General features: G+C 49.7%; 1 protein-coding gene across 4 annotated transcripts in view; it reads right to left on the bottom strand.

Moving 5' to 3' along the window:
• The window catches only part of PC (pyruvate carboxylase), a 102,068-nt gene that overhangs the window by 29,879 nt on the left and 45,418 nt on the right, over positions 1 to 26,771 (bottom strand). The window contains exon 3 of one of the 4 annotated variants that reach the window (XM_070457688.1): positions 22,989 to 23,075. The exons of the other annotated variants lie outside the window; for them this stretch is intronic. The gene's annotated coding sequence lies outside the window, so the exon portion shown is untranslated. The remainder of the gene's footprint in view (positions 1 to 22,988; positions 23,076 to 26,771) is intronic. 4 annotated transcript variants of the gene reach the window in all.

The following is a 26,771-nucleotide window of genomic DNA, read 5'->3' on the forward strand; positions in this document are numbered from 1 at the left end:
GCCTACCCCCAGGCCCCAAGTCCTTCGGCATATCCACCTCAGACAGGGGCTGGAGCCGCCAGACGGCGGGTGGGGAGGGGGCAGAGGGGACAGCGGGTCAGAAACAGATCCCGGAATCTCCAAATTAACTAAGGAGGCGCCTTCCCACACAGTGACTTCCTACCCCCTGCCCCTACACTGGCAGCCCCACTGGGCTCTGTCCCCAGGCCCCAGAGGCCCCCGGCATCTGGCTGCCAGTAAAAGCAGGTCAGAACCGGAAAGAGAGCGTTCTTGGCAGAGGGCTCCACGCTGTGGCAGAAGCGAGCCGCTGATGGATGGTGCTGGCTCTTGGGAAGCCTTCCTTCCAAGCAGCTCCGTGCTGTCCTAACCGTGTCCGATGGAGGCCCCGGGCTGGCGGCCAGCGGGACAGATGAAAGGGGAAGACTGCCTGAGCTGCAGGCTGCAGCAGCTGATATTAAAGCACCCGCGAGAGGAAAGACCAAGGCTGCAATTTTGGAGTAGGGGCAGTTGAAGGAAGGATACGAGAAACAGTGACGGTGACAGATGAAGAAGAAAGGGTGTGGGGATACCAAAGGTGGAAGGAGATGTGGAGCGGAAACTCACAGGGCCTGGGGCAGCACAGCCCAGCGTCCACCGTCAGAGGCAAGCTGCCCCCACCACTGTGTCTCTCTATTGCCCCGGTCAATCTTCGAGTCAGGCAGCAGGCAGAGGGGAGAGGGCGGTACAGTGGCAACTGAAACCACGGGCCCTGTTTGGGCTGAGGGGACCTGTGGGCAGGGGAGCTGGGGAGGTTGAGGGAAAGAGGCTGGGAGTATCCCGGCAGGTAGGCGGGCGAGGAGAGGGCTGTGGGCACAGCAGCGACTGCCCCGTCCCAGCCTCATTTGCAGGCAGGGAGATCAGGTGGTGCTAGTGGTAAAGAACCCACCTGCCAATGCAGGAGACCTGAGAAACACGGGTTCAGTCCCTGGGTCAGGAAGATCCCTCAGAGGAGGGCATGGCAACCCACTCCAGTATTCTTGCCTGGAGACTCCCAAGGACAGAGAAGCCTGGTGGGCTACAGTCCATGGGGTCACACAGAGTCAGACAGGACTGAAGAGACTCAGCACGCACACGTGCAGACTTGCAGGGAAAACACTGCCCCCTGGTGCAAACGGAGCGCTACTGCCGACCTGCACACACACCTGAACACCGGCTGGCTCACAGGACGGCAGGAGCACGAATTTCTCCACATCCTTCAAGACCACACAGGAAGGCCTTCCTGGACACCCCCACCTCCCCAAACTGCTCAGATACCCTCCCTCAGGCGGCCATTCGTCTTGAGCATAGCTCTGTCACCGTTCCTGCCACAATCTACTGTCCTCTCACTGCGTGGGTTCTCGGCGAGGTTGTGTCTGTGAACTTGATGCTCTAACAATTCACTGACTGTCTACCAGATGCTGTGAGGACTTCCAGGACGGGATTCTCTGTTTTGCCCCTCACTGTCTCCCTAGCACCCTGCCCAGTGCCCGACACTGGGATGTCTGGGAAATGAATGAGTGAATGAATGAGTACTCCAGGCCACATGAGCTTGCAGAGTAATGTGAACGCCTAGACAAAGATAAATAAGGCATGGCCTCTCCTGGGAGCAGCACATGTAAGCCACTGGGACACACGACTGTCTCTGGCACAGAGATAAGAGCCTGAAGTGTTGACAAGGGAGGTTAAAGGGACAAGGTCAGCAAACAAAGTACCTCCCAGACTGACGGTGGGAACCAGGACAGTGTTTCAGGGCCGAGTGGGGTGACAGGCACGAAAGCCTCAATTCTGAATATGGCTGGACAAGGCTCTGCAGGGAGACAGACACCAAAACACAGCAGGCGTACGGGTGGTCCAGAAAGCTTCCTGACACCTCCATGGCACACTCGGCCCAGCTAGAGTCAGAGGACCTTGTCCCCCCTCGCTCACCCAGGTCACCCCAGTTTCAAGCTGGAGGAAAGTGGACAGCAGCATTTGGGGTGAATTTTTGATCCCCCAAAAATGTGTGAGAGTGCCAACCCCAGGACTTCAGAATGTGACTGTCGTTGGAAATGTAATCAGTAACAATGAGGTCATTAGGGTGGGCCTCACCCAATCTGCTTGGTGTCCGTATAAAAAGAGGAAATGTGAACAGAGAGAGACAGAGGCAGAGGGGAGAGGACGTGAGGACACAGGGAGAAGACAGCCACGTGCCTGGAGAGAATGCTGCCAAGGGCTGCTGGAAACACCAGGAGCTGGAAGAGATAAGGAAAGATCCTCCCCTAGAACTGTCAGAGGGAGCGTGGCGCTGCAGACACCTTGACTTTGGACTTCCGGTCTCCAAACTGAGACCATACATCTCTGTTGGCGGAAGCCATTCCAGGTTTGGTACTTTGCTAAGGCAGCCCAGGGAAACGAACAGACCCATGTTGCCCACAAAAGACTGGAACCTGAAGAGACCTTAAAACCAGGGACCGGGGAGCACGCTGCGTTAAAAATGCCCCCTTGGACTTCCCCAGAGGTCCAGTGGTGAGGACTCTGTGCTTCCACCACAGCGAGCATGGGTTCCATCCCTGTCAGGGAATTAAGATCTCACAAGCTGAGAGGCACACAGCTAAAAAAAAACAACCCTCACCCTTCTCTCACCTGCTCAGCCTCAAGCAGGTCACAGCAGGGGCCTTCAGAGCATGGAGCTATTTAGGACTGTGATCAGCACCCTCTCTGGGCCAGGGAAGGCCGAGTGGGTGGCAGCAAAAATGCGTCTGCGCTGAACAGTGCTGGTGCCAACATACGGCTGGGTGGAGAGTGGGCAGTGTCGGCAGGAAGACCTCCTGAAGAAGACACCAGAGGGATAAACCAAAGGATAAGGAGGGAGGCAGGGCAGGCATGGGGACATCAGGAGCAAAGGCAAAGGAGCAAACGGCCTGGCAAACGTCCACTGAGGCCAGAGGCAGGGAGTGAGCTGCCCAGGAGGACATGGAGGGCAGACACTTGGACTCCAGGTCACCAGTCTGCATGTATAGCAAGGGGCGCAGACTCACCCTCAAGGTCAGGGAGCATGACCCAGGAAAGCAGGCAGGGGAGGAGGGATCTGCACTTTAGAGGGACCATTCTGGCTCCTGAGGAACCCGAATTTGAGGAGGAAAGTCGAGAGGTGGAGGAGGAACAAGGAAGGTATTCTAACACGTGCATTGGTTGCTAAGTCAAGTTCGACTCCTTGCGATCCCATGGACTGTATGTAGCCCACCAGGCTCATCTGTCCATGGAATTTTCCAGGCAAGAATACTGGAGTGGGTTGCCATTTCCTTCTCCAGGGGATCTTCCCAAACCAGCGATCGAACCTGGGTCTCCCTCATCACAGGCAGATTCTTTGCCGTCCAAGCCACCAGGGAAGCCATTCTAACATAGGCAAGAGAAAATGAGGACAAGAAACACACGGGGGGTATCACCTCTAGACCTGTTAGACAACAGTGAAGAGGCCACAGGTGAGGGTGGCTCTCGGCTCCTGTTTAAGGGGAAGGGTGAACAGGGGCAACGCCAAGTTAAGGAACATAGAAGCGGATGTAGGCAGAGGCCAGCAAGTTCCATTTTGACCCTGATGAGCTGGAATTAACCACGAGCTCTTTAGCTGGGGAAGCCAAACAGGCTGTTGGGCGTGAGTCTGCCATGTCCTGAGTAGGAGAAGGAGGTCTGGGGGCCCCATCCTCCTGGGAGAGGAGAGCAGGATGGATGGACAGGGCAGGCAGAAACACCCGCTAACCAGGACCAGCCAAAGCCATGGGGGTGTTGTGAGAGCCGCGGCTCCGAGGAATGTTCAGGGTCTAAGGCAACAGAGCTCAGATAAGGAGTAGGAAAAAGAGACACGGGAGTCTGCAGCAGCGAGCTCACTGGCGGCCTTCAGTACTGACCACTGGACCGCTAGGCAAGTACCAAAAGGAACTTTCTTTTAAGAGCACAAACCCTCAAGGATAAAGAATGGGAAAGCCCAGGGCAGCAGATAAGACAGGCTGTGAAACTGGACCATGTATAGCATGTGGGCAAGTGATAATGAGCGAGGGGGTGGGGAGCATGCAGAGGCAGTCAGTCACAGCACCAGCGGATCTGAGCTGCAGACTCCTGGGAGACTCAGGATTCACTGGGTCCAAGGGGTCCTGGTAGCTCAGTGGGTAAAGAATCCGCCTGCAATGCAGGAGACCCTGGTTCGAGTCCTGGGTCGGGAAGATCCCCTGGAGAAGGGATAGGCTCCCCACTCCAGTATTCTTGAGCTTCCCTGATAGCTCAGCTGGTAAAGAAGCCACCTGCAATGCAGAAGACTTGGATTCATTCCCTGGGTTGGGAATTCCCTGGAGAAGGGAAAGTCTGCCCACTCCAGTACTCTGGCCTGGAGACTTGCACGGACTGTGTAGTCCACGGGGTCGCAAGGGGTGGGACACGACTGAGTGACTTTCACTTCCATGTGCAGTTATAGTATAAGGGGTGGTGGGGCCCAAACCCCCTTGCCCACCAGCAGAGCCACAGGAACAGCAGACGGCCTCAGCCCTGCTGAGTCTGGTACAGTCACCCCCTGAATCCTAGCAACGACCCCTGCGACTATCCACCTGCATTCCCAGGTCTAGAGTTGCAGACACCGGGACTCAGGCAGGCCAGATGGAATCACATGCCCAGGGTGCACTTCTAGGAAGTTCAGAGCTGGGTGGACCGGTCACAGGCATCCAGAGCCCCCCTGACCCACCAGGCACCAGCGCCTTTCAGAAGACAGACTGGGTCCCTGGAAAGGCACCCCCGTGGCATGCGACCCAGAAGGGTACCCCACAGAGCCGAGGACAGCAGGGGAGACCACAGAGTCCTCTACAAAGCAGTCCTCACATGGACGGCCAGGGAGCACTCTGAGGGCCTCTCTCCAGGAACCTGCCAGCCCAGGACGGACGTCCCGTGGCTGCTGACAGCAGTGAGTGCCCAAAGAAAGAGTGGCCTGCAGCCTTCTCTTGGGGTCAGGACCACTGGTCCAAAAGCCCCACCATGTCCAGACTTTCCAATCGGCTTTAGCATGAAGGGACAGCCCAAGTCATCAGATATCTGAGGACATAGCCAAAAACCCCTCCAAAACAAATAAGAATAAAAACACAGAACTCTGAGGAGAAAGTAATAGAGAGAGCAGATACTTAGAGGGGGGAAAAAAACAACTATAATTAATCTCAGAGAAGTAAGAGAAGCTATTGCATTAAGAGGCGGTAGCTATTTTAAAAAGCCAACGAGAAAGAGCTCTAACGGATTAAAAATAGCATCGTAGACATTTTTAAACATAATAAATAGAAGAATCAGGAGACAGTCGAGGACATCACCCAGAAAGCATTACGAAAAGACTGACATACGGCAAACAGGAGAAAAGGTGAGAAAATGAGAGGCTGAGTCCAGGGAGCCCACTCTCAGGGAGCCCCGCGTGGGGGGTGCAGGGCAGAGTCACCCAGCAAGCGCCTCCTGGAGCTGAGGAACACACCCTCAGGGTGGCGCAGACCCTCTGAGCCCCAGCCGATGCGAAAAGTCCTGCCTGAAGTGAGATCGGGGCATCCTGTTAGCTTCCTGTATTCCTTTTCGGTGGCTTAAAACAACCAAGATGTTCAGTTCTGGAGGCCGGAAGTTCTGCATCTGCTCCGCTGGGCCCAGACGGAGGCACAGGCAGACACATCCCGACCCCGGAGGCTGCAGGGCAGTGTCTTTCCTCGCCTCCTCTAGCTTCCGGGGCACCTCTGCTTGTGGCAGCATCACCCCTGTCTCTACCTCTGTCATCACTTCTAGAACTGCAGTGTGTTTCCTAGAACTGCACCTCTCTTCTGAGGACAACTGAGACGACATTTAGGGTACCCGGATAAGCCAGGGTCACCTCCCCATGTCAGGATCCTTCACTTTGTCATTTCTGCAAAGACCCTTCTCCCTGATAATGTGACATTTACCAGTGCCATGGATGAGGACCTGGACATCTCTAGGGGCCATCATTCAGCCCACTAGACTCCTGAAGACAAGAAGGAGGTCACAGTGATGCTGAGCCACTTCTGAGGGAAACTCTTATCAACTACAAATTGGCACTTGCCACGGGTATTTGTAAACTACCTCTACAAGGATTAAATCATGTGCTGCTGCAGCTAGTGACCTTCAACGCGTCCTATTCAGGGTAGAGAGCAGGAATAAGGCATTCTGTGCTCCAGGAAAAACTGGCAGGACAGGTCTTCAGATGGGTAGATATTTTCAGGAGCTGATTTTATGAGCCCAATTCTTGTATCTCCCCACATCTGGAAAAGGGCTAAAATCTTTCATGGTGATGACCATTTCTCATGACTAGCAAAGCTTTCTGAGACAGTAGAAACCTTCTGGAAAAGTATGTGCTTCATTGCATGTAATCCCCCTTCACCAAAATCATGCTCTCCCCCCAACTCTTCGTGGCAGTCTCAGGACTACCTGAGGTGCTGTCTCCAGGGCTGCAGTCCTCATTTTGCTCCACAGAAAACTTAACTCGCAACTCTCACATTATGCATCTTTTTGAAGTTGACACACTCTCCAACCTAGAATTCTTTACCCAGTCAGGCTGTCAACCAAGTGTGGGGGCAAAATAAAGCTATGTTCAGACAGGACGTGGCCAAGGAAATTTTCCCACCCGCGTGTGCATCTGTCCAGGAGGCTCCAGGGACGTGTGCTGATGAAACAAGGGAGCAAACAAACCGAGACGAGAGGCCTGGGGGCCGGCAGAGAAGGAAGCCGGGGGTCCTCAGTGGGTGACGGAGGCCCTGGCGGCCGTGAGAACAGCTGCCCCAGACAACAGCACAGGCCAGGAAGCTTCCAGGCGTGGGGCTCCAAGGCGGATGGGGGCTCTACACACACAGACCAAAAGGCTGGATTACCTGATATCTCTGAAAGAACAGGAGGAGGTCTGGGGAAGAAGGAATGAGGTAAAAAGTAACTCAGGGAAACAGAAGTTGTACTGGGAATTGTTATCATGTATACACGTGGTGTTCTCAAGGGTCAAAATTTACTTCATTTTAATAATGTTAAAACTGAAAGTGTACTTTAAAATGGTTACATGACCATGCAGGAAGGAGAGGGGTGGGAAAGTGGGCCATGGGGGTGGGAGTAAAAGCAAGCCATACCTTGCAGAGGAGGAGCTCAGGAAATAGAGCCAATGCTATATGGGAACAGGAGGGTGGGCTGCTAGGAGTTAAAGGACAGAGCACCCCCAGGAGTTCAGCTCAGGTGAAAGACGGGCCTTGAACTGGATGAAGAGAGCCCCCTGCTCTGAGTCCCAGTGTAGAACACCCGGGTGCCAGCCGTGGGCATCCAGGAGGGTGTGACTGGTTGGGACCCAGGGGACCACCCAAGGCACTGACCCCGCCAAGGGCTGAAATGACCAGTGGCTTCTGTGTCCCGGCTCTCTAGGCTGAGGGGCTGAGACATCACATTCTGAGAGGCACAGCCAGGGAAGGAGCAGCCCAAGGACGCTGGACCTGTAGTCAGACCTGAAGTGTGCTCCTTGTTCACACCCAAACTTCTGGTTAGCCACGGCTGCTCAGAGAGGGAGGATGAGACTAAGCTTTAAGAAAAATATCCGGCTGGTCAGGTCAGCAAGAGAGACAGATTAGAAAAAGCAATGGCATTTCCCTCTGAGGAGGTTTAAAATTTTTTTCTGAATGAGTTGATTTAGGTCAAGTGAGTCTTCTGGAATAGCAAAACATTAGACTGATTTATGAGATTTCTTGGGCTTCCCAGGTGACACTAGAGGTAAAGAATCTGCCTGCTAATGCAGGAAGCTTAAGAGATGTCCACAGAGGCGGACACAACTGAGCATCTGAGCACACACACACCATGAGATTTCTTAAGTTTCTCTTATGATTTAGCTGTATCTTGGCGTGTTCCTATAACAGGTTGTGTTAATATTCTTTCTTTAAAGAAGATAAGCAAAAGTTAGATATATTTGGAATTTAGACATTAAGTATATTTTACTTTGGGCTTCCCTGGCGGTACAGTGGTAAAGAATCTGCCTGCCAATGCAGGAGACACAGGTTCAATCCCTGGGTCGGGAAGATCCCCTGGAGAAGGGAATGGCAACCCACTCCAGTATTCATGCCTGGGAAATCCTATGGACAGAGGAGCTTGGTGGGCTATGGTTCCTGGGGTCACACGCCTGACACGCGAGGATGATATTCCAGTTTAAGATGTACCATGACAGACTTCCTTGGTGGTCCAGTGGTAAAGACTCCACGCTTCCACTGCTGGGGGCATGGGTTCGATCCCTCTTGGGTAACCAGGATCCCATGTGTATTGCCAAAAGACTAAAAAATAATAATACTAGTTTAAATAAAGTGTACCATGAGTCAGAGACTGGTAGTCCTTACCACAACCTGGGCAGAGAAATGTGAGTGGTAAGACTGATTACTTCAATCTCCTTCTGGGCACCTGACTATCTTCTCAACCAAGATAAAGCTGCTGAGCTAAGAGCCTCCAGATTCAACCAATTAAAATGCAAACTGTTCAGTGACAATTTGAATTTCAACTAAACTGCATTCTTAGAAAAATGTACAAGTATATGTCATGCAATATATGGCTCATACTTACAGTAGTAAGTTACTGGTTTATCTGAAATTTGAACTTAACTAGCTAGCCGGTATTTTATCTGGCAACCCCAGTGCACCAGCAGTGCTGAGGCCCTGACTGGATCTGAGAAAAAAACACGTGAAGAGAATTCCCAGATGTGACCTGACAGGGCAGGGAGAACACAGTGGGAAGACCTCAGGGGTCCAACGGCCTGGGTTCTGATCAGGGCTCCACCAAGCCCACCTAGGTCTGGGCAGGCTGCATAACCTCCAGGCCTTGATTTCTTCATCTGTAAAATCAGCATTAATGACAGTCATGTGCACAGGCTGCATACAAAGATCAAACGAGTTAATGTGTGTAGTGTGCTCAGAAGAGTGTCTGGCACATAAATTGGCCTTTATTATAAATGTCAGTTTTCAGTATCAGCAGTACAGAGGCTGAAGTGGGGAGCAGCCCTGCTTCTGATGGGCAGAGGTAGGTGGGGTCGGGGCCGTGAAGGGGAACCAGAGACAGCCAGGTCAGGCCAGGGCTATGCAAGAAGCACCATGGTTGTGAAGATGACGCTTTGAAGCGCAACCGGACCCTCAAAGCCTCCTCAGTCAAAGCAAGCTGGACCACCTAAGAAATGGGGTCATCCCACTCAGGCACATCCTCTGGGCGAGGATCTGTCATGAGTCAACCACACCAGGTGCTGCTGGCCCCTTCTAGCTCCCTAATGCTGCCCATTTCCAATGCTGTGCTCAGCAACAGTGAGATGGCAACGTGGAACTGACGCCAGTGGGCATCTGTAGGCGACAGAAATCAGCAAATGCTACAACTAGAGCCCTTTCCTCACCTCCCTGGGACCCACAGCTGAAAGAACACCCAGACGGGCTGAGCATCCCACAGTGACCTAAAGAAAGGCATTACACATGGCCTGGGTGAGTGGTACCCTTCTTCACTTTCCCTTTTGGCTACAGAACCCAAATAAAGAGGCTTCTGTGGGAAGTTGACAGCAATACAGTCTTACTTCAGCAAACAAGAAAAATATCAGATAAGCAGTCTAACTTACACCTAAAACAGTTAGAGAAAGAACAAACAAAACTCAAAGTTAGTAGAAGGAAAGAAATTTTAAAGATCAGAGTAAAAATAAATGGAATAGAGACGAAAAAATAATAGAAAAGGTAACAATAGAAAAGGTTGATGAAACGAAAAGCTAATTCTTTGAAAAGATAAGCAAAATTGATAAGCCTTTAGCCATAAAAATGGGGGAGGGCTCAAATCAATAAAATTAGAAATGAAAAAGAAGTTACAGGTGACACCACAGAATACAGAGGATCATAAGAGAACACTGCAAGCAACTGTACGCCAATAAAATGGACAACATAGAAGAAATGGACAAATTCTTAGAAAAGTATAATCTTCCAAGTCTGAAGCAAGAAGAAATATAACATATGAATAGACCAGTCACAAGTACTGTAACTGAAACTGTGATTTTTAAACTTCCAACAAACAGAAGTCCAGGACCAGATATTTTCACAGGTGAATTCTATCAAATATTTAGAGAAGAGTTGAAACCAACTGAATATGCATTAGAAGGACTGATGCTGAAGCTGAGACTCCAATACTTTGGCCACCTGATGCAAAGAGCTGACTCATTGGAAAAGACCCTGATGCCAGGAAAGATTGAAGGCAAGAGGAGAAGACGGCAGCAGTGGATGAGATGGTTAGATGGCCTCATTGACTCAATGGACATGAATTTGAGCAAACTCTGGGAGACAGTGGAGGACAGAGGAGTCTGGCGTGCTATAGTCCGTGGGGTGGCAGAGTGTCAGACACGACTTAGCAACTGAACAACCACCACCACCTATGGTCAATTAATCCACAGCAAAGGAGACAAAAGTATACAATGGAGAAAAGGAAGTCTCTTCAATAAGTGGTGCTTGGAAAACTGGACAATTATCTGTAAAAGAATAAAGTAGAACATTCTCCAGTATCGTACACACACACAAAAACTCAAGATGTATTAAAGACCCAAATATAAGATCACTGTAAAACTCTTAGAGGAAAACATAGGCAGAACACTCTTTAACATAAATCACAGCAATATTTTTTCAGATCCACCTCCTAGAATAATGAAAATAATAACAAACAAATGGGATCTAGTTAAACTTAAAAGTTTGTGCATAGCAAAGGAAACCATAAACAAACTAAAAAGACAGCCCACAGAATGAGAGAAAATATTTGCAAACAAAGCTACCAATAAAGGATTAATCTCCAAAATACACAAACAGTTCATGCAGCACAATATTAAAAAAATCCAATCATAAAATTGGCTGTGTGCTGTGCTGTGCTTAGTCGCTCAGTCGTGTCTGAGTCCGAGACCCCATGGACGGTAGGCTGCCACCCTCTTCTGCCCATGGGGATTCTCCAGGTAAGAATATTGCAGTCGCTCCCCATGCCCTCCTCCAGGGGATCCCCCAACCCTGGGATTGAACCCTGGTCTCCCACATTGCAGGCAGATTCTTTACCATCTGAGCCACACGGAAGCCAGAAGATCTAAATATTTCTTCAAATAAGATATACAGGTGACCAAAAAGCACATGAAAAGATGCTCAATATCACTAATTATCAGTTCAGTTCAGTCACTCAGTCGTATCCAACTCTTTGAAGTAAGTCAGACAGAGAAAGACAACCTATAATATTGGTTACATGTGGAATCTGGAAAAAATGATACAAATGATCTATATATAAAACAGAAACAGACTCGCAGACTTAGAAAACAAACTTACGGTTACCAAAGGGAAAGGCCGTGGGAAGGGATTAATCAGGAATTTGGGATTGACACAGGACACACTATTATACATAAAGTAGATAATCAACAAGGACCTAATAATACAGGAAGTGCTACTCAATATTCTGTAATGACCTACAAGGGAAAAGAATCTAAAGAGGAATGGATAACGTACAGTATAATCGAATCACTTTCCCGTACCCCTGAATCTAACACAACATTGCAAACCAACTATGCTGCTGTGTAGTAGCCAAGGTGTGTCCAGCTCCTTCCGACCCCATGACTGCAGCCCCTAGGCGCCTCTGTCCAGGGGCCTGCACAAGATTTCCCAGGCAAGAACACTGGAGTGGGTTGCCATTTCCTTCTCCAGGGGATCTTCCCAACCCAGGGACTGAATCTGCTTCTCCTTCTTGGCAGGCTGATTCTTTACCACTGAGTCTCCTGGGAAGTCCAAATCAACTATACTCCAATATATATATATATATAAAAAGAGGCCTCTGTGTCTTTTGTAAAAGTCTCTTGTATAGAGTGCCTAATTCAGTCAAAATATGAGGATGAGCTAAGGAAGAAATGAATCAGAAACTCTCCCTACACTCAAGGCAGTTCAGAAACCATTCTGCAACACGAATAAACCTGTGAGAACATCAAGATAAAGATTCCTTTGGTAATCTCCTTTAACAACCTGAAAATTAGTCTTTGCTTTTTAGGGAACTGATTTCCCTGTTCATATAACCTTAATATCTTTTCTCTTCCCACCCCATCCCCCCCTTTCTCTCTTTCTTAAGCAACAGAGGCATTTGCAGGTTGAAATGTGAGGATTTAAAACAACGGCTGTTGGATATACATGTCAAATGTCTATTCTGTAACAGAACTTACCCTGTCCCTCCCGCATCCCAGACAACACACACTCTCCAAAAGCCAATACCTCTTGTCCTCTGTCCCCAGAGAACTAGGGCTTCAGTTTGGGGGTTATTTTTGCCCTTCCCTTTCCCACATCTAGTCAAAAAGGCCCATCAGTTCTTCCTCTGAAGTCACTCACATCCTCCTTCCTTTCATTTCCACTAACCCACCCCTGATGACACCCTTCTTACTACTGTAAAAGCCCCCTAACCAAGGCCAACCATTGACACTGGCTGGCTTTAGCTAGCAATTCATGCTGTATATCAGGGAGAACACCCCAAGTACAGGATTCCTTTCACTCTCTTTTTTTTAAAAAAACCCGCTATGACCTTTATTGCCCACAGGTAAGAATCTTGCCTCCCATCATTAGTCCCACCTGCCTGTCAAGCCTCATTTCCCATCATCCCTCAGCCTCCCAGGTCCTAACACCAGCCAAACTGCCTCCTCCTCGTTCCCAAGTGGTCCAAGCACGCTCCCGTCTCCCTCAGAGCACTCCCTCCTCCGAGATGCTCCCCACCTGGATGCCCTTTTCTCTGCGCAAAGCCTGTTCCTGTCTGGGTAATTTTTTTTCATTCCTGCCCAAAATCCCACCAAACTTTGCTGTTGTTCAGTTGCTAAGTCATTTCTGACTCTTTGTGACCCCATGGACTGTAACCCACCAGGCTTCCCCGTCCTTCACTATCTCCCAGAGTGTGCTCAAATTCATGTCCATCTCATCCTCTGCCTTCCTCTTCTCCTTTTGCCCTCAATCTTTCCCAGCATCAGGGTCTTTTCCAATGAGTTTGTTCTTCTCATCAGGTGGCCAAAGTATTGGCGCCTCAGCTTCAGCATCAGTCCTTCCAATGAATATTCAGGATTGATGTCCTTTAGGATGGACTGAGTAAGAGATTTTTGTTTTTAGATTTTTTTTATTGGACCATTTGTTTTTCCAAATCTTTACTGAATTTGTTACAATACTGCTTCTGTTTTATGTTTTGGTTTATTGGCTGTGAGGTATGTTGGATCTTGGCTCCCCAACCAGGGATCAAACCCACTCACCCTGCATCAGGAGGCACAGTCTTAACCACTGGGCAACCAGGGAAGTCCCAAGAGGTCTTTATTTTTTAAGCTGTCAATCCCCAAGGACAGAGACCAGGAGGGGAGACCACAGGAACATCACAGCCCTACCTGGCAGTGGAAGGCTGATCATCTACCAGTGTCCACCATGGAATCCAAGAAAAGCTAGGGAACTGTGAGCCAGGTCCTGGGATGAACAGGCTGATATGTACAATGGAAGCTAGTGAGAGCTTCTGAGAAGCAGTTAGTCCCTAGATCCACTCCCCCACCTCATGCTGCTGGAGACCACCCTCCCTTGAAGAACAGAGGTCTGCTCTCTGAAGAAGGCATAGCTTGGGGTCTGCACTGGGGGTGCAAGGCACAGCTGAGGGCTGGGGTACTCTGTCAGAAACAGGAGGGGAAGGTTAAGTGAGCCTATTCATCCTGTCCCCTCGCTTACTCAGCCCCTAGAGCGCAAGCAGCCAGTCTGTCCCCTCCTCCAATACCTGACCCAGCCCAAGAGGGAAGACATCAGGATACTGACACTGAGGTTCCCCAACAAACAGCATGCCTCATCACCACTGTGCAAGTGGGAAGCTGGACTCCCAGGCAGTTTTTAGCCCCTGATGCTAATTGTAAGCATGCAACCGAAGATCCCTGGGCAGCTGAGAACAGACTCCTTCAAAGACAGAGGCCAAAGAAGAGCAGCGGAAAAAAGCAGTTTGGAGGAAACAGTTAGTGCAAGGGGGAAAAACTTAAACACGGCACGAATCAAAGAAGCAAGAGATTACACAGGTGAGACAACAGGATGCTTGCACATATTTTTAAAGACTTACTCAGAGAGCAAGAAAAGCTCTTGCAAATTAAAAATGTGATGGGAAAGACAAAAAAAAAAAAATCAATAGAAGGGTTGGAAGATTAGGTTAAGGAAATCTAGAAACTGAAACCAAAAGACAAAGAAATGGAAAGTTAGGCAAGAGAGGGAAAAAAATGTGAGGTCATTCAAGAGATCCAAAAATTAACAGTCTCAGAAAGAAAGGACAGGGAAAACACAGGGGAAAAATAATTCAAGACATCCCCATGACAGGAGGTCACATTCCCACACAGAAGTATGCACTGAGCCAACAAGATGGACGCGTGCAGACCCACACCATGCATGGCGTGACATTTCGGTCACTGTAAGCTTTCAGAAAGTGGGGGGAAGGGGGCACAAAGAACCCGAAATCAGCAAGGTTTTGGATTTCTCAACAGCAGTTTGGGAAGCTAGAAAGATACAAAAGCATCCTTCAAAACTGCAAAGGGAAAATGATTTCCAGCCTGAAACTTGCCATCCAGCTGAACCATCAATTATGTGTAAAGGTGAAATAAAAAGAAAGAACAGGGCTGCTGCAACTGACCTCCAGGCAATGCTTCTCAAGGAGTTACTGTGGATGAGCCCCCACCCCAAACAAGGCGCAAACAGGCCAGAAAGGCAGCAGGAGCTGCGAGAAGAGGAAGGCAGAGGTGCCTGCAGCGCAGCACATAGAGGGGGCACCAAGTGAGGCGTGGACTACTCAGGACCGCTTCACGGGCCCCCTTCGCCCAGGGGCCCTGAAGGAGAACGGAGCCAGCATTCCCGCTGACGGGACCCGGTCTCTGGGTGGACCTCTGAGAAGGAAGGAGCATGAGTGACACCTGAGGCCTTGCCCCTAACTGACACGGGAATACTAAATCATGTGCTCCTCCACGACTGCTTCTTTCAAACTGTTCCCAAGGTCCATCCGTGTTGTTGCAGGTAACAGGGCTCCATTTAATTGCCAAAGAATGTCCCACTGTACAGACACACCACGTTTCGTCAACCCATTCAATAGACATTTCAGTCGTTCCTGCTTTTTGGCTATTATGAATAACACTGTGGTGAACACCGGCGTACAAGCTTCAGGCGCACGTGTTTTCTCCTCTCTCTTGGGTACGTACTGCTGGATGGTATGGTAACTCTATGATTAACCACTGGAGGAATAGGCAGACTGTTCTCCACAGTTGGGGCTCCATTTTATATTTCACCAGCAACATATAAGGCCTCCAATTCTTCTCCATCCTCGCCAAAACTTGTTATCATCTGTCTTTGTGATTAGCCATTCTAGTGGGTATGAAGTGATATCTCATTGTGGTTTTGATTTATCTTTCCCTGACGATCAATGATGTTGAGCATATTTTCATGTGCTTATTGGCCATGTGGACATCTCCTTTGGCAAAATGTCTACTCTGAGTCCCTGCCTTTGGATTATTTATATCTCTATTGTTCGTAAGAGTTTAAAAAAATATATATTCTAGACACAAGTGCCAATCAGATAAACGGTTCACAAAAACTTTCTCCCATTCTTTGAACTGCCTTTTCACTTTGATACTGTCCTTTGCTGCACAAAGGTTTTTAATATTGATGAAGCCTCATTTATCTATTTTTAAAATTTTATTGTGTGTGTTTTTGCTGTCGTATCTAAGAAACCACTGCCTAACCCAATATCACAAATATTTATGACTGTGCTTTCTTCTGCGAGTTTTATACCTTTAGCTCTTACATTTATGTCTTTGATCCACTTTGAATTTCATCGGTGGTATGAGGCTGGGGTTCAGCTTCATTCTTTTGCATCTGGATGTCCAGTTGTTTCAGCACCATTTATTGAAAAAACTATTCTTTCCCTAAATTATCTTGGCATCCTTGTTAGAGCTCAATTGACTATAAACGTAAGGATTTGTTTCTGAGCTCTCAATTCTAGTCCATCGATCTGTATGTCAGTCCTTATGTTATTGCCACAGTGTCTTGATTACCATAGCTTTGTGGTAAGCTTTGTGTGAGTTCTCTACATTCTTTTTCAAGATTCTTATGGCTGTCTGGTTCCCTTGCATTTCCATGTGAATTTTAGACACATACTGTCATCTGCAAGTAAAGGCAGCTGGAACTGTGAAAGATATGACATTGAATCTTTAGATCAATTTAAGGAATGTTGCCATCTTAACAATATTAAGCCTCATCATGAACACAGGGAGTCCATTTATTTATTTAGGTTTTCTTTCATTTTTCAACAATGTTTTATATGCTTAGAGGTTTTACACTTCTGTTAAATTTATTCCTGAATATTTTATTCTTTTTTGATGACACTATAAATGGAATTTTCTTCCTTTCCCATTGACTGCCTCTGTATAGAAATACAATTGACTTTCATGTATTGACATTGTATCCTGCAACCTTGCTGAACTCCTTTATTAGCTTTAAAAGATTATAGCGACTTCCTTAGATTTTCCTATATAAGATCATGTCAGCTGTAAAGATACCTTTACCCCTTCCTTTCCAATCTGTACGCCTTTCATTTCATTATCTTTCCTAATTGCTCTTAACGATCAAATCTGAACTGGTGACTAATTTTGATTTGGAGACAGCCTCTGCCCGAAGAGCAGCAACTGCCATGACCCTTCGGAGGGTCACACTCTGCTTGTCACACCTGTTGATTTGTTTCCACTAGGAACGAGCCTTTGGGAGGTTTCCTGGTTGGTTCCTCTCCGCTCACCTCCCGGCACCCCCCTTCTCTGCTCCAAGCCAGAGAAGCTGAGGCCTGTGGATGGAGGCACCTGGGTCCCCCCACTGGCTGGCATCCTGCAGGTTCAGCCAACGGGAGGCCTGCAGGAGAGATGAGGCTGGGAGCGGAGAAATGTGGGTTCTGATCTTCCCCGACCTTTACTGCCCTTGATGCCACAGTCCTGACTCGGGATGCAACCGGTTGCTGACAGTCCCGGCTGGGCGCTCCTGCCTCCACACTGTCAACCTGCCCTGGAGTCTGGAGGAAACACATCATTTCCTCTCTGACCCCACCAAGCCTAGAGGTTGCAATGACTTCCCACTGTGGCTCGTCCCTGGGTGCCTCAACCTCCCTTGTTGGGTTCCTGATTGGCTTGGCTGATTAATTCAGTTTCTCAGAATCAATGCGTGACCATCAACCATTCCTGGCAGCCTTTACTGCCATTCTGCTAAACACCCACACCCCAAACATCCCTAAGGAGGAAGGCACAGAACCTCGCTCGGTGTGAAAACTTGGTTCCCTGGTAAACTGATCACCAACATGCAGGGTCCATGAGCCTAGGAGATGGTGAGGGAATTCTGTGGCAAAAAGCTTCCATTCCTGGAAGGAGAAAAGTAAACAGCAACCCAGACAGGACATGACCTTGACCTTGCTGCTACTTTCTCTCCTTTTTCTTGATTCCCTAGAAAAGATATTCCTTTGCGGCCCCTTGATCTGACCTTTTACTCTGCTTTAGAATTTGAGCACAAAAACTGTCCAGACGCTTCCCAGAGACCAAGTCCTAGGCATCCACTACTGCTGGTTTAAAGCTAATGACCACAGTCACCTGGCAAAGTGTCAGGAGCACAGATACCACTTGTGTGGGCTTGCTGCCGAGTGCCAGCCATGGCCTTAAGAGCTTCAGGTTACCTCATTTAACCACTGAGAACCTTGTAGGGTGAGCAGCAGAGCCCCAGCTATGTGAGTAAGGGAACAGAAACTCAAGATTAAGTAGGTTGGCCATGGTCTCCAAACTCAAAGGCGCTCGCCTTCCATTCTGTCCACCATGCTAAGCTGTGTCCCAGTCATGGCCCTGCTCCCCAGGAGTCTGCTGTGGACAGATTTAAGGTCTACCAGCCTGGGACGCCCCCGGTGGTCCAGTGGCTAAGGCTCTGCACTCCCAGTACAGGGGGCCAGGACGCGATCCCTGTTCAGGGAACCAGATCCCACATGCCGCAACTAAAAATCCTGTAGGCCTCAGCTGAGACCCAGCACAGCCAAATAAAAAGTAATGAAAAGAAAATATTTTTTATTATCCGTCACCACCCTCTCCCTCCCCCGCCTGCCACCCCCCAACTGTTCCTCCCTGACCACCGAGCCTGCCTCGCTGTGGGCAGGTAGGGCCGCCGCCCCCACCAGCCGGGCCAGCGTCACACCCACGCCTCCAGCGCAGCTTCTCCCGCCCAGGCCACCTGTGCCCATTGGTCCTCTGCCCACTGGTGGTGAAAGCCTGACTGAGCGCCCAGCTGAGCGGAGCAGGAAGCGTCCCCTGGGTTGTTTTGAAGTTTCGCAGTGATGGCCAGAGGCTCACAGCCACACACTGGCCTTTACCCCGCAGGGCACGCCCGGGGAGGGGGGACGGCAGGGCGGCCACCAGCCGCTCCAGCATCTACGTCTGCAGGCCCTTTCGCCTACTGAGCAGGTTGTGAGGAATCAAGACTCCTTCTCTGCCCACCAACGGCAGCCGGCGTGTTCCCTTGAAGATAACAGTGTCTCCTTCAAGTTAGATTGCTGAAAATCCTCCAGGGAGGAAGGAGCATTCCAGCTGAGGACTTTAGACTTTATGGAAAAACAGTGTTTGGGGACCTGAGGTAGTAAATGAATTACGAAAACCCGGGTGACAGACTGCCTTTCCCACCTTCTCAGTCCCAGCCTAAAGGTTCCTTCTCCTGGAGGGCCTCTCAGCGCCCCCCATCCCTCTCCGAGGGAAGAGGTCATATCTTATGATAATTACAAAAACAATAATAATAATAGCTACAAGTGTCTGTTGGGCTTCCCAGGTGGTGAAGGGGTAAGGAATCCACCTGCCAATGGGTTCATGCTGGAGACGCAGGAGACACGTTTTGAGCCCTGGGTCAGGAAGATCCCCTGGAGGAGGAAATGGCAACCCACTCCAGTATTCTTGCCTGAAAACTCCCATGGACAGAGAAGCCTGGCGGGCTACAGTCCATGGGGTTGCAAAGAGTTGGACATGACTGAGCACGCACAAGTGCCAGGTCTGGACGAGGCAGCAGCCAGGTCATCCCGAACACTTAGGAGGCAGGTGTTAGCCCATCTGAAACTTTACTGAGTGGCAACTTTGTTGCTGTTGTTCAGCAACTTGCATACTATAATCATATTTAACTATTCTTACAGCTCTCTGCAGTTTATAAAGTATCTTTTTTTTAAGATTCTTTTTTTGATGTGGAGGATATTTTAGGTCTTTATTGAGTTTGTTATAACAGTGTTTGTTTTATGGTTTGGTTTTTTTGGCCGTGAAGCACATGGGATCTAACCTGCACCCCTATGGGAAGGTGAAGTCTTAACCGCTGGACCTCCAGGCAGGTCCCTAAAGTCCTTTATTAGAACTCTCACTGGGCTTCCCTGGTGGCTCAGCTGGTAAAGAATCCGTCTGCAATGCAGGAGATCTGGGTCCCATCCCTGGGTTGGGAGGATCCCCTGAAGGGAATGGCTACCCACTCCAGTATCCTGGCCTGAAGAGTTCCATGCACTGTATAGTCCATGGGATCGCAAAGAGTCGGACATGACTAAGCAACTTTCACCAGACAGCAGCATCTTCGCAGTTTCATTTTCGAGACAAGGCAAGTGGCCTTTCCAGCCCCCTCTGCTGCCCCCACAGCCCAGCTGCGCCTCCTGAGCTCCACGCCACCTCAGTGCTCTGTCCTGAGCCCATTTTCCATTTCTACTCCCTGCACCAGTGTCCTGGCAGCTGGAGCTTTGGCAGGATAAAGGGGAAAGACAGCCAGGGTCTGGGGGCGAGGGGGAGTGGGCGACAGTTGGGTAAAATCAGGCAGAAGCCTCCCGGCATGGAGGGCAGAGCCCAGAAGAAGTGAAGGCGGGGGCCACACACCCTCATACACCAGCTGTGGACCCTACACAGCGTGACTCCACAGGAAGGGCAAGCTCTGACAGTCAGAAAACTCAGGTTCAGTTTCCAGCTTTGCCACCATATAACTTTGAGGATCAGTCTACCTCTCAGCACCTGTGTGACACTGTAATCTATAAGAATCATATAATCTTGGTTTTTTTGTTTTTTCCAGGTTCCAGAGGGCAGAGGTCCTAAAGCCCTTGGAATTTCCTGAGTGGGAGGGGAGACAGGAGCAACTTTTCTCATTCATAATTAGCCCCTTTCAATCACACCTGGGATTATGCTAATGTGGTGACTCCTAGGGAGCCCTTAGACAGCATCAGGATGGGGGCTGGTTGCCAGAGGAATCAACCCTGTGATTAGGAGTTTGGAACTTTCAGCCCTACCCCCCCCCTACATGGAGGGGAGGGACTGGCCTACCATACGTGCATAAGGGAACCTCCATAAAAACTCCAAACGATGGAGTTCAGAGAACTTCCAGGTTGGTGAATCCATCCATGTGCCGAGAGGTGGTGTACCCCCATCCATGGGGGCGGAAGCCCCTGCACCCCGGATCCTTTCAGATCTTGCCCTATGTATGTCCTATGCACCTCTTTATCTGACTGTTCAAGGTATCCTTTATAATAAAACTGCTGGTAGCAAAGTACTTTTCTCAATTCTGTGAGCAGTTCTAGCAAATTATGGAACCTGAGGAGAAGTCAGGGGAATCTGATTCACAGCGGGCTGGCTGGAAGTCCAGGAGGCCAGGTCTTACAACTAATGTCTGAAGCAGGGGCTGTCATGTGGGACTGAGCCCTTCACCTGTGGCACCTGCACCAACTCTTGGTGTCAAAACTGATTCAGTGTCAGAACTGAATTGAATGGGAGGATACCTAGTTAATGTCTGCAGAGAACTGGAGAATTGGTTAGTGCGGGGGGAAAACCCACATATTCAATGTCAGAAGTGTTATGAGTGACAGGCAGTTCACACCTGTCAGTCCACCTATAAAGCAGGCTTACCTGCCCAACGAAGAGCAGACTCACATAGGAAAGACCCTGATGCCGGGAAAGACTGAAGTCAGGAGGAGAAGAGGATGAGATGATTGGATGGCATCACTGACACAACGGACATGAGTTTGAGCAAGCTCTGGTAGATGGTAAAAGATAGGGAAGCCTGGCATGCTGCAGTCCATGGGGTTGCAAAGAGCCAGTCACGACTAAACGACTGAACAACAATCTGCCCAACACAAAGGGCTGATGAGTGAGTGACCTGCTGTATGTGAAACTGCAGACCATCCCTTCGGTTTCATAAACTGTAAACTGCAAAACGTCCTCAAAGATTAGATTTCATACAATCAGAGCCATCAAGTGTTTATCAAGCACCGATTGCCTATAACATACTTGATGGGCAGAGGATAATATAGAACATGACCTGTGTCTTCAAGAAACTTTCTGTCTGGCGAGGAGACAACACCAGTATATTTGAAATGTAAGAACTATTTAACACCTGGTATACGCAAAGGAGGTCGCGGAAGGCAGCTGAGGAGAGCTGGGTACGGTGTCATGGGGGAGGTGATTTGACTTGTGCTCAGAGGAGGGATCCACTCGAGAGGTCCTGGCAGGTTGCAGCACCTGGCACATGGGGTGTTGGCGGGCGGATGGGCAGTGAGAGGCAGAGTCAGGCATCACCAAGGAGAATGCTGATCAAGTGAAAAGTCTGGTATGGAATCAACAGAAAATGAAGTTGGAGAGGTTCAGTGAAATGAGAAGCAAAGAAAAGGCACTCATTCATTCGCTATTGATTGAGCATTTGTAACATGCCAGGTATTGTTAGGCACTTGAACAGAGAGAAGAAGAGGTACCTGCCCTTATGAAACTGACACTTCATTCCGGTCAGGAGGAGACCAAATACACAAACAAGATCATTTCAGATTCATCCAGATTAGTAAGTACTGACGACGTCGTCTCTGACTTCCTCCTCATGACAGGTGTCTCTTCGAGTTGCCTGACTGAGAATAAAGTCAAAGGAACCACATCCCTCCAGCCCTGGTCCAGGGAGAAAAGTCACATTCCTTATCAACTTCTGCTCCTGGGAAGTCTGGGACAAAACAAAGGGAACTGCATGTCCCTCTCTTTCATCTATTCCTTGAAACACAGACATACCACACACAGCCAGTCTCTCCCTTCTCCTTGAATCTTTATCCCGTGACCTGGAGGAGAGTTTGGCCTGTTTGCAGTTGAAGATAAGAACCAGAAGCCATCTGGGGCCCGTATCTGTTTTTCCTCCCTGTAAAAGGAGGGAAAGCTTTTCTTCTAAGCAAATGGGAGAAGTCCTCCCTGCTTACACCTGAGCTGTGAGTCTGCTCAAATGCCAGAAAGCTGGCCTCCCAGGAGGCGGTGCCTGCCTGATTTCCATTCACTGCTGTCTAGGATACAATCACAGGCTCACGTCCAGAGGCAAGCTGATCTTTCCCAGGTTCCTAAGGGAGAGCCAGGCCTTCGGGCTCGGGGGCTCCAGCGCACTTCATCCAGACCCGAGTGAACCAAGGACGTGCATTTCAGCACGTGTCCGCTTCAGGCCCCTGGCCTGGTGCTGTGCTCAGAGCAGACGCTCTCCCTGACTGCTGACAGCTGCACCATCTCCACAAGCGACCCCAGGCAAAAGAACCAGCTGGCCTTTCCCCTAAATGTTGCCACCACACAAAGGCATTCTGGCCCAGAGCTCCAGGACCCCTGGCCCACCTTCCTCTGTCCCCAGGTCTCAGGCAGAACCCCTTCTGACTGTCAGGGTTTGTCTTCCTTGGGCTCCTCGGTTTTGCCCACCCATGACCAGTGTTCCTACTGGCCCATGAGCAATGGTCCAGCCCAGCCCTCCTGGGTTCCTGCCCCAGAATCCCCCTGCCGTCTCCTTTCCCAAGTATGAGAAGGCTGCCAACTTCCAGAGAGGAGAGAAACGGCGGCCACAGTGCGTGCACGCCCCCCCCCCCCCCCCCCCCCCCCCCCCCCGAGGAGAGCAACCTGGAGGCGCTGAAGGTGGTCCCCTTACCGCAGCAGCTGGTCCGCAGGGCCCAGGGAAGCCACGCTGTCCTCGGTGCCAGAACGAACACCCAACTCTGGGCCCTCTGCCGGCTGCCTGTTTATAAGTGACGTTCTGGGTTAAGCTTCTGTCAATGACTTTCCAGAACTGCCCCCTCCCTTACGGCTCAGGGGAGAGAGAGGCTGCTTGTGAGCCAATCTCCAACTCAGGACTAGACCTTGAACAGACTATTTGAGAAAAGGCAAAAAAACACAAAATCAGGTCAGGGGTGAGCTGGGAGGAGGTGGTGAAAAGCCGCTGCCCAAGTGTTCTGGCGGAAAGATTAAAGGGCAGTGTGTTTGGGTTTTACAAGGGGCGGAGGAGCAGGCCAGGGATGGAGAGCTGGGCAGGAGAGGGACCTTCTGGCCTAAGAAAAGGAGCAGAGGATCCCACGGGAGAAGAAAAAATGAGGCATCTAATGTCCTCTTCCTGCTGAGTCCTCAGGATGTCTCAGGCTGTCCCCCTGGGAACAGGTGACATCATGGGGCCAGGAGACTAGATTCCTCACAAGGGCATATGTCACCTAGTGGCTTTTATGGGCTGTTGACCTGGTATGACTTCATTAGCAAGGTTTTTATTTTTTTAATTTAGTTTTTGGCCACACTGTGCAGCTTGCCCCCGACCAAAGACTGAACCTGGGCCATGGCAGTGAAAGTGCCAAATCCTAACCACTAGACTACCAGGGAACTCCCTCAGCAAGGTTTTAAAATGCTTGCCCACACTACTGAGCCCACCCAGACCGCTTCATTTAAGGTACTGTTCTCCCAAAGACAGGGCCAATCAAGAACAGGAACAGAGCGCCCACCCACGGGGTGCCACCCGCTACCACCAAAACAAAAGACAAACCGGCCTCAGCCCTGACACGCTCTTGGAGGAAGCAGAGTCAATAACTCAGGGTCCTAACGCTTTCCTTCAAGTCCAGAACCCAAGGTTAATTAGTCAGAGAGGGCTTTCTCTGACTCCATGCGTCCACCTGACATGGCAAGTGGTGCCCAGGCAAGCTGGCGTGCTGAGCCTGCTGATGAGATGGGGCCGTGCCTGGCCCCGACGTCAGGCGGACATCCACATCACAGGGGCCTCCAGGAGCCCACAAATTAAGTGAAAGCACAGTGGGGCAGGGAGCTTGCTCACTCCTCTAGGATCCAGATCCTGACCCACACAGGTACTTCTGTTTCCACCTCTTCTCCATCTTTCTCCAGAGGTGACAACAAGTAGCCTCATGACTCCCCTCTGGCCCACCAAGGCAGGGTGAGAACCACTCCTAAACCCTGCAAATTACAGGCAGCTGGAGATCCTAGGAGATGAGGCCAGAATGACATTCCAGTGAAAGGCTCTGTCTGGGAACAGGAAAATGGTTCATCTTCTGTAAAACGGGGATTAACAACACACACCTTGCACAGTTGTTTGTGGGGACTCAAAGGATCTGGTTATTATGAATAGCCACGTTCTATCCAACAGCAGCAGGAAAGGGACCCAGAGATAACACTGGAGGATAAGGAAGAGGCTAGCAAGTGTCCTGGCAGGGAAGGAGGAAGAAGTGTTCCAGGAAGAGGGAGCATTGTGACGGGGAGGCCACCTGGCTTTACGAGTTCACAAGCCACACGTGGCTTGTTGTGGCTGGGACACCAGTTGCCCCAACAAGGCTGGAGAGAAAGGTAGGTTCCCCACCCCTCACCTGCATCACAGAGACATGAAATCATCCTTCCTGCTGTTTGAGGTCTTAAGCGGAACAGAACATCCAGCATGGGAAATTGCGGCAACTAACTTCCTATGCAGTTGTGAAACACCACCAGGGCAACCAATTACTACTACTTCAAGGCTGTTTTATTTATCTTAGGAAACAGAAGTGGAGGAGGGGAGGAAGGGTCTGCCTCAGGTAAACTGATGATGGCAAAGTTCCTCACTGCTGCTCTGGTTCAGAAGGGTTGCTCGGATACAGAAACGACACTGTTGACCATGGGTGCGACAGACAGACTTCCCATCAGGGACTCCACAGAGGAAAGACATTGGTCTGCACTCGGCTCTGTGAATGGGGAAACGTGGGCAACGAGGGGCAGATCCTGCTTCCGTCCCAAGCCTCTTCTCTCGTACCACCAGAGCAGCTAGGCCCCTCTATGGCTAGTGGCCTTGGCCCCTGTTCTTCCCTACCAAATCCAGCCACAGAGGCATTGCGAGTCTATGACTTCTATGGGGCAAAAGCAAGCAGACAGACTGTCTTCCATTTATTCAAAGAGGAAGGTCAGGTCATGTACACACTGCTATATTCAAAATGGACAACCACAAGGACCTACTGGGTAGCGCAGGGAACTCTGCTCACTGTTATGTGGCAGCCTGGATGGGAGGGAAACTTGGGGGAGAATGGATACATGTGAGTCCCATTGCTGTTCACCTAAAACTACCACAATATAGTTAATTGGCTATACCCCCAAAAACCAAAAAGTTTAAAGTCTGGGAAAAAAGAAAAGAGAGAGCTTATAAGAAATGCCCACCAGGTAACAGAAACAGTGCTACGTGCTATGGAGAAACCAAGGTAGAAGGTGATGACCCCTACACTTTAAGAATCTACCATGCGGAAGGTAGAGGCAAGACCTACACGTGAGCTTCCAGCATCAGAGTTAATCACCACGGGATTACACATAGGGCCTAAGGTCCCAAGGGCTGTTTCCAGGCCTCCGTGAGCTCTTCATCACCCTCGGGAGGATTCAACAAACCCACCACCCTGAGACGTCAGTTCTAGGCCAGTGACAAATGTTGACCTAACCCAACACCAGTGTTAAAGAGCCTCACGATTTCCAGGAAACCCGCGTTCCCCTCCTCCTCCACAGTGCAAGCCGTCCAGCACCACACCTCCCCTCACCCAGTGCCGCACCCTGAGCTCTGGGAACTGTGCTGGGCTGCAGTTCCAGCATGTAATTCCCGCTTTGACTTAAAAGTTAACATGACCCTTCGAACCTTAGTTTCCTCATCTATAAAACGCAGAATGTCCTGAGTCATCTTATAAAGCTACTCTGAGAGCTTAATGAGGTCATGGGTTTTTGAAATACCTAGAGAGCCTGGCACATTAGAGATGCCCAGAAAAGTGATCCCAAGGGTCAATCCTTGTAGTATCAGAGTTAATCCTTCTCTCTTCTCATCACGTCCTGGGACTCAAGATAAAAGAAGTGGTGACATGGAAACAAGCCTGGAAGCCAAGAACAGAGCATCAATCTCACGCAGGATGATGACTGGAAGGAGTCGTGAGTCAGAAAAACCCTGGTCCTCCCTCTGCTACCATTAACAGTGTTGGGCTGAGAGTCACTTTGCATACTGGGCTTCAGTTTCTTCAACCAATTAGGCCAAGGATATTAATAACCATGCCTCCTTCACAAAGGCAGTGTGGATTTTAAAAAATAATAACCCATAAAACCTTTACTGCAGTGCACTGTACTACCCAAGTGCCAGGTCCTATGGAGACTCAGCCTAGTTGAGAGGAGAGAGTGGGGATGAGGGGTAAACAAGATAAAGGTAAATCAATACACAGTAAGACAAGTATCAAAAAGAATAAAATTCAGAGGAACAAATTAAATGAAAGAAATGCAGGCTGGTTTGCCGAAAACTAAAAAAATATCACTGAAAGGCTGTAGAGACCTAATCAAAAGGAAAAACCCCTCACATTCATGAATCAGAGACTTAAGTGTTAAAATGGCAATACTCTCCCAGTTGATCTACAGTTTCAACACCTGCCATCTCTATCAAAAACCACAGCTGACTTTA

This window comes from Odocoileus virginianus, chromosome 28, assembly GCF_023699985.2.
Source record: "Odocoileus virginianus isolate 20LAN1187 ecotype Illinois chromosome 28, Ovbor_1.2, whole genome shotgun sequence".
In the NCBI taxonomy this organism is placed as follows: domain Eukaryota; kingdom Metazoa; phylum Chordata; class Mammalia; order Artiodactyla; family Cervidae; genus Odocoileus; species Odocoileus virginianus.